Raw genomic sequence first — 7,701 nt, 5'->3', positions numbered from 1 at the left:
CTCCCAACACGTACACATGCACGCACAGCAAGTCACTACATCCTTCCATAGACCTAACCAAAGCAATGCAACTGCTACTTCATTGTCAAGCTCCCTGACCCCCCACCTCCCTTTTCCCCCCAGTCAAATCTCTTCCCCAATCCCTACTAGCTGGCCTCTGCTCCTTTCTCCTGGTTACCATGGGGATGGCTAACAAAGCCATCACTTTTACCAATTTCCTCAGAGACAGGTGCTGGCACAATGACTGCTTCCTCACTTGGTGAAAGGGGAAGGGGCAAGAGGGGTGCATGGGAACTCCAGGCGGACACTCTGAGGGCTGTCCAAGTATCCTCCTCCCTGGGTCCCGCAGAGAAAAAAAAGGCTAATTTGTTGTCACTGTTTTCCCAGGGAGGGGGGATGCGGTAAGGGGAGATTGAGAGCGAGGCTGACGGGGGGAGTAAGGCAAGGAAGGCTATGGGGAAGACGGGCGTCAAAACAGACCGCCCAATTTCAGTCTTGCACCCGCTTGTTGCTGCCAAATGGAAGCAAAGCGCTTCTTCATCTCCCCCAGCTTCTTCTTTATCTCATTGCTCATTGGAACAATGGCCAGTCATGGCATCATGACTGCGAGATGTTTCAATTTAGCTTTCAGTAATCAGAGCCCCCCCTGTCCAAACCCCCACCACTCTTGCTGTGAAAGAGGATCTGTTTTGTGTCCCCTTGTTGTTCAAAACTTTCCCTTAGAGTGTGTACTTTGACATGTTGTACTTGTAATGGTGAACATCTGTCTGGATTTCAGACAGCTTGTGAAGAAAGTAGTAACGTTTAAGGCAGGAATAAAAGCATAATGGAAAATTAATAAATATGATTGTTGTCTGAGGAACCGCCAAGTATTTGATATACTTATGTTCCTATCCAACAAACAAAATATGAAGACTTAGTAGTTTTTGTCAAGCCATTGTTTTCGGTGTCTTTCAAAAGGCTGGATGGGCCACGTATTGGCACGACTACAAAGCTATTTACAAGGCCTCTTCAGGAGGAGGCCATTGGTTTTCAATTTCTATGTACATGACTGTGGGTGTCTTTGTGTCTGTGGGTGGTTTTGCCTGACAAAAAAGTTGTTAAAAGTTTGCGAATGGTTTTATTAGCAGACCAGCGTTTAGTGAACACACCTAGTAATTCTGAATCCAATATACCGTACCCATTATATATCAATCTGTCCAACCTAAACTTTATTCATTTCCTATATGACTGCCTGACTTATTTTTCCATACATCTCCTCCTCTGTCTATCCATTTACGATCTTAATCTCTTACTCAATTCAGTAGTACTCTGGACATGTTGACTATCACAGGGTACAAATACACTCATTCATGACCTCACTAGGGAGAAACCCAAACCACAAAATGAGTGAACCCCTACACCATCTTTCATCAAAACAAAATCCAGATGTGAATATTTCAGTTTATTGCATAGTTACGGTCACAGACACAGCTGACGAGCAGGAACGTTCTCATTTATCTGGGAAATCCTCATGAGTCATGCAGTGATCCATATTTAGTAACCGAGGACCATAGAGAATGGCATCAAACAGTGACGGTTAGGAGCTGTCCAGTTGGGATAAGATGAAAGTCCACCACTACAAAAATAAAATAACAGCAACATAGTATTGGAATAGTATAGATTGGCCAGATAATCTAACCTATTAATAGTTAACCATATGGCATTCCATCATTTTGCTGTCTCATATTTGATCTTGTCTTTGAAAGCAATACTTTATCGGCACTGTGCTGGCATACCAATGCAAAAAGTCATAAATTTCCTGGACTATTAGCTTCCCTCAACAAGCCAAATTTATCTTGTTGCGTAAAGGAGAGCAATTTTAGAGGTTGATACATATTTAGACTTGGAATATACTGTTACCACTCAATCATTGGGCCTTTTCTTTTGGATTACAGACATCAATACCTTACTTTATAAACTTTTTTAACTCACCTTGATTTTTTTTTGCCACAAATTGTTCCATTCCTCCGCTAGATGTCAGGATAAGTCCGTTTTGGGGGAAATCATGAGTCACCACAGATGTTTTACACTTGACATTGCGATTTGGAGAACAGTCAAAAAGAGATGAGTCTGTCTGCGGCCTGCATGGATGGGTTGTGTGATTTTTCAGTACCTTGAGTGATTTTGCTTCTGCCTTTATTGATTCCAAAAGGATCCAGATAAAAAAATGATAGTCAGCAGGATGTAAGTTATTTTGGGTGATGTTCCTGAAGGTTTTACAGAGTCGAAGCTCTTGTAATTGAATGGCTTTACTCTAAGCTTGTATTAACTCAGTTGCATGATGACTCTTTAGTATCTTTTTGGGAAATGTTGTAAAGCCACATTTGATTTGAAAGTACATTTATAATATTTTTTAATTAAGTCTGGTAACAAAAAAGGCACAATTTTTTAATTTGTGTTCCATAGTACAGTATCAGTCAGAAATAATCTGGTCCAACAGATGACGCTGTAGTTTAAAAAAAAATCTATTTTTTTTCCAGACATAGTGATTTAAAGGAGGTGTATGCTGACCTTCAGTCTGTCCTTTTTATTCAATTTGACATAGCAGAGCTCCACATACCAAGAAGCCATGAAACAACTACTTGTGTACATGGTGGGCTTTAAAAATGTTTGGGGCAATAGGTGTGTCGTCACAAAACACCATAGTTTTTTTTTTGCAAACTTGAGAGCTACAGTATATGGCGGCAGTGTTGCATAATAAGAGTTTTCAAATTAAATATAAAAAAAGGCTTCAAACTCAGTATTGTTACTTTGGAAATGGTGCAGCAACACATGTAGACACACAATTCAAGTATGAAATAGCTTCTATACTGCCCCTGGGTGGCCTAGATCTGCACACCAGAAAGAGCAACAAAACCTGACAAAATGGTTAACCAAGTGTAATAATATTTTATCACATCACATGCATATGTTTTTTATTGAGTAGAGTTGATGGAAGACCACTAATTCATATAGACAGACGGAAGGTTGTGTAGTGCAAAACTGAAAACCTTAAGTGCACACTTGACCCTGCAGAGGGATGCACTGGAGCAGAAAAGAGATTAACTGACTATAAACATGTACACAAGCGCACACACACTATTTGGGAAATGAACCTTTATGCTTACTGGTGACTGCAATATTAAAATATATTTAGCAGACGTGCGATATTTATCCTAAGCTTAATTCGTCTAAATGCATTTACAGTTTTAATCCACTGTCGTTCTCATGTGCAATGTAATCACTGATGCGCCAAGTCTGCCTCCAACTCCAACATTTTATTTGTTCCTTCTCCTCGTTTTATGTATTCCTATCCAATGTCTGCGTTCTACTTATGAAGCATTCTATTCTGGTGAAAAGCATAGCAGACTAGCCTGTCTCAGCCGTAATCACACAACTGTATAACTGACAAGGGGATTCAGGGCACCATTTATTAAAAAAAAATGGCTTAAGGGCAGAAGCATAACGAACCAGTGGATATAAAAAGTTGATATGGAGCAGTACACGTGAGCAGTGATATTTGTGAAGACATGTTTTGTCTGGAATTTTATCACAAGCCATAAAATGACATTTTAATGCCACCAATCTGTTCCAGCTCCTCAAAAACTATTATACACAGTTGTAAATTAAGTTTATACACCATGATAATTTAATGGCGCACTTTGATTGGGCCTGTATTTTCTACACAGAGAACCTAAAAATACATTCAATGTTATCATGCAGTTTGCCGATAAATAGCTAGTTGCATATAGACATTGCAGTGGTAAGATAACCACATTTACTTCTACTCTGTAGACTACCTTTTGTGAGTACTTACTTGGAATTGCTATTAAAGATTGAATGTCACACAAACGATTCTTCACCTGTGTATCATCAGGAAACAGAAGCTGCTTCCACAGCAACAAATAAACAGGATGTGTTTTTATTAGGAAATTTCAACAAATGTCACACACAGCCTTGTGGTTTGCGTCATTTATTTTACCGGCAGTTTTGTACTCGTCTTTTTTTTATTAAAACTTCATTTTTTTCCACGGTAACGCTTAATCAACATAGAGTTATGCTGTATGTAATTTATGTTATTTTGAGCTATATCTCTTATTAACAATGAATGTAATGTTTCGATCTTTTGAAGGTAGTGTTTTGCCAAAAATCTACACAAACACACACACACACATTTTCAGATGATTCTTTTGGTTGGCTTTGCTGCTGTGTGACCTCTCATCGGATATTATGTGAATGTTGTGTGGTTTCAGAAATATTATCAGTGCAAAGACTTTGCATCCTGTACAATGTAATTTACAAACAACCAAAAAAACAAATTGATCAAGACAGAAGGGAGTTGCTCTAACAATGAATTAGAGAATACATTTGTTCCAAATCCAAGGTTGGATTACATTTGCTTGCAATATATTTTTTTAGTGGATTAAGTCAGAAAGGCTGCAATGCTCTCATGCTTATCTTAGCCTACATCCTCTTCATGTGGACTGCTCTTTCCTCTGAACTGTGATTATATAACATAGCACACTGTAATTTTGTCAGATGCTTGTGTAGAATAGCATTAAAGAGCTTTTACAGTCCCAACGTGGGAGGGTTATGACTACTAGTGTGTTAGAAGTTTGTCAGTCCAAAAGTACACAAGCTACCATCTTCTGTCATCTTCTCATTCCAAATTTATTTGTTCTGACCAGTTAAGAAGGACTGATGTTCAAGCAGTGAAGACTAAAATGAAAGCTTAGGCACACAGAATTGTGACTAAATATACAGCAGATCCCTCATTCAACTTTACCGCACTCTACTACATAATATTAATTCTGCCTTTACAAAAGTAATAGATAATTAATTTGAAAATGTGGTTGAAGATTCATACAACTGCAACATATCATACTAAAAGCTGTTTTAAAGTGTGATTAATATACTGTCATCCTCCAAGCCTCAAACTTGTACATTCTAGCGCACTTCTGTCAAAGTGGCGGCCCGGGGGCCAAATCTGGCCCGCCGCATCATTTTGTGTGGCCCGGGAAAGTAAATCATTAGTGCCGACTTTCTGTTTTAGGATCAAATTAAAATGAAGAGTATAGATGTATATTGAATTTCCTGATTTTTTCCCCCTTTTAAATCAATAATTGTAATTTTTTAATCAATTTTTTCTGTGTTTTTAGTTCAAAAATCATTTTGTAAAATATAAAAATATATTTTAAAAAAGCTAAAATAAACATTGTGTTAGTTCTATAAAAAACGGAATATTCAGGGCTTTTAATCCATTTTTTAAAATCCATTTATTAAAAAAATCTAAGTATTATATCTAAAATGGTCCGACCCGCGTGAAATCAAGTTGACGTTAAAGCGGCCCGCGAACCAACCCGAGTCTGACACCCCTGTTCTAGCATGTACACGATCATAAAATCACATTACATAAATGATACATTGCTGCCGTTTCAGACCAATGGATTCAACAATTTGCATATTTTTTGCCAGTATATTACATCTTTTAATAAATTTATTGTTATTATTTCAATATTTTTATCAGCACCAGTATAAAGTGTTTAGAAGGACTAATACAAGCAGGACTGACTCCTGTTTCGGAGAGTTACTTCAGGAAATGACTTTAAACAGTCACATGTTGCACAGTAAATATAAAAGGCAAACACAACACAATGGCTACACAAAACCACATTCACGTCACCCAGGAAGTTTTTGATGGCCCGATTTTCCATTAAGGGGATTTTTCGAAGTTATGAAATTAAAATTTTTGAAAAAATGTATATTTGATATTTGTTATTATTTCACTTGGTTTTATGGGGAAAATAATAGATTAAAGGGAAGATGCTATGCTTTTTCACGCCTCAATAATCTAAACAAAGGTTCGACGATGCCACTCAAGCATACTGTACGCCACCAAACAACACATTCACACACATTGTGTATTGCAACGACCCCAAGGCCCCAGCAGCGTTTTGCAAACCACCCACAGTAACTCTCAAAAGCCTCTTTATGCTTTTATTTTTCTTTCCCATTTCTTTTCTTTTTATTTGCCTCTGACATTCTCCTCAGTGCCTCCCCCCTATCCACCTTTTAACTGCATATCGAACATCCTTCTATAAAACCACTTCCTGCAAATAAATGGCATATGTTCCGTTTAAGTGAGGGGAGCATACAAGACTAAACTATGGTTCAGTTAAGATACCATAGTATCACACTGACAAAAGAACCGTGTCAAATTATTGCGGGGGAGGAAGTTTTGGACTACTATGTTATTAAAGTTAGGTTGTGTTTTACATGCAACATTAAATGACATCCTCTTATTGTACTTAGGATAATAATTCAATATTCTTTCAATGAGCATGCTTGTAACTCAAGCTACTATTTCAAACCATCTTAACCTAATTTAAATATATCCTCGAAGTGTGATTGTTTAATATTACACTTTATGGAGCCTTTTCTCTGTTAAGTAAGACCCAATTTTGTAACACATATTTGGGTCCAAACCTCTTTATCCTCAAAGTATGTCTTTGCCCCCTTGCAGCCACTTTAAAACCAATTACATAACTCTAAAGCCTAAAATCTCCTCTGTATCACCTTCTTTGTTTAAAACTCTCCATTGCTTTATTGGCAATGTCAAATTTGGTTTGCATAAAGAAAGATCAATGGCAAACGCACAAAGAGCAGGCAGATAACGAATGACATGATTGGTACAATCGTTAGAGACACAAAGGAACTAAAAATGAACAAAACCTAAGGAAGCAAATCAAATCCAAAACTCAGACCCTAACACATTGTCTGCCATTGACAGTGCTAGTTGTCGAATCATTTGGTAAGTTGTGAGATCATCTAAGACACGTGTCAAAGTGGCGGCCCGGGGGCCAAATCTGGCCCGCCGCATCATTTTGTGTGGCCCGGGAAAGTAAATAATGGGTGCTGACTTTCTGTTTTAGGATCAAATTAAAATGAAGAGTATAGATGTATATTAAATTTCCTGATTTTTCCCCTTTTAAATGAATAATTGTAATTTTTTTAATAATTTTTTCTGTGTTTTTAGTTCAAAAATTATTTTGTAAAATCTAAAAAGATATATAAAAAAGCTAAAATAAACATTGTTTTAGATCTATAAAAAACTGAATATTCAGGGCTTTAAATCCAGTTCTTTTAATCCATTTATAAAAAAAATATCTAAATATTATATCTAAAATGGTCCGGCCCACGTGAAATCAAGTTGAGGTTAAAGCGGCCCGCGAACCAACCCGAATCTGACACCCCTGATCTAAGACATGTTGGAACACTCAAATATAAATGCAAGTAGGTCTTAATTGCCATTCAAATCTCTTGAAAACGTCAAATAACTTATTTTACCTCAAGTCACCTAATTGATCGATTTAATATTCATAATGAATTCTATTGAATCAGGCCATACTTATTCACTCAAAACCAGAACAGTATGTCTTTGAAATGTGAGAAACCTAATTACCGCGATCAAAGACACATATTGCTCACATTTTAATGACTGCAAGGTCTTGCATCTGAATGGTGCTATATAAAAAAAGCTGATAGAATTGGCAAATATGCAAAAAAAAATTTGGGGAGGGAAATAACAGGAAATCAATGACGAGGCCTTACTTGTATATACTAGTAACTGTTACCCGCACAAGTGTGCCCAGGGGCGCGAGAGTGAACAACAGGGAGAGA

Source organism: Stigmatopora argus, chromosome 12, assembly GCF_051989625.1.
Source record: "Stigmatopora argus isolate UIUO_Sarg chromosome 12, RoL_Sarg_1.0, whole genome shotgun sequence".
In the NCBI taxonomy this organism is placed as follows: Eukaryota; Metazoa; Chordata; class Actinopteri; order Syngnathiformes; family Syngnathidae; genus Stigmatopora; species Stigmatopora argus.
This window is presented reverse-complemented; position numbering follows the sequence as displayed.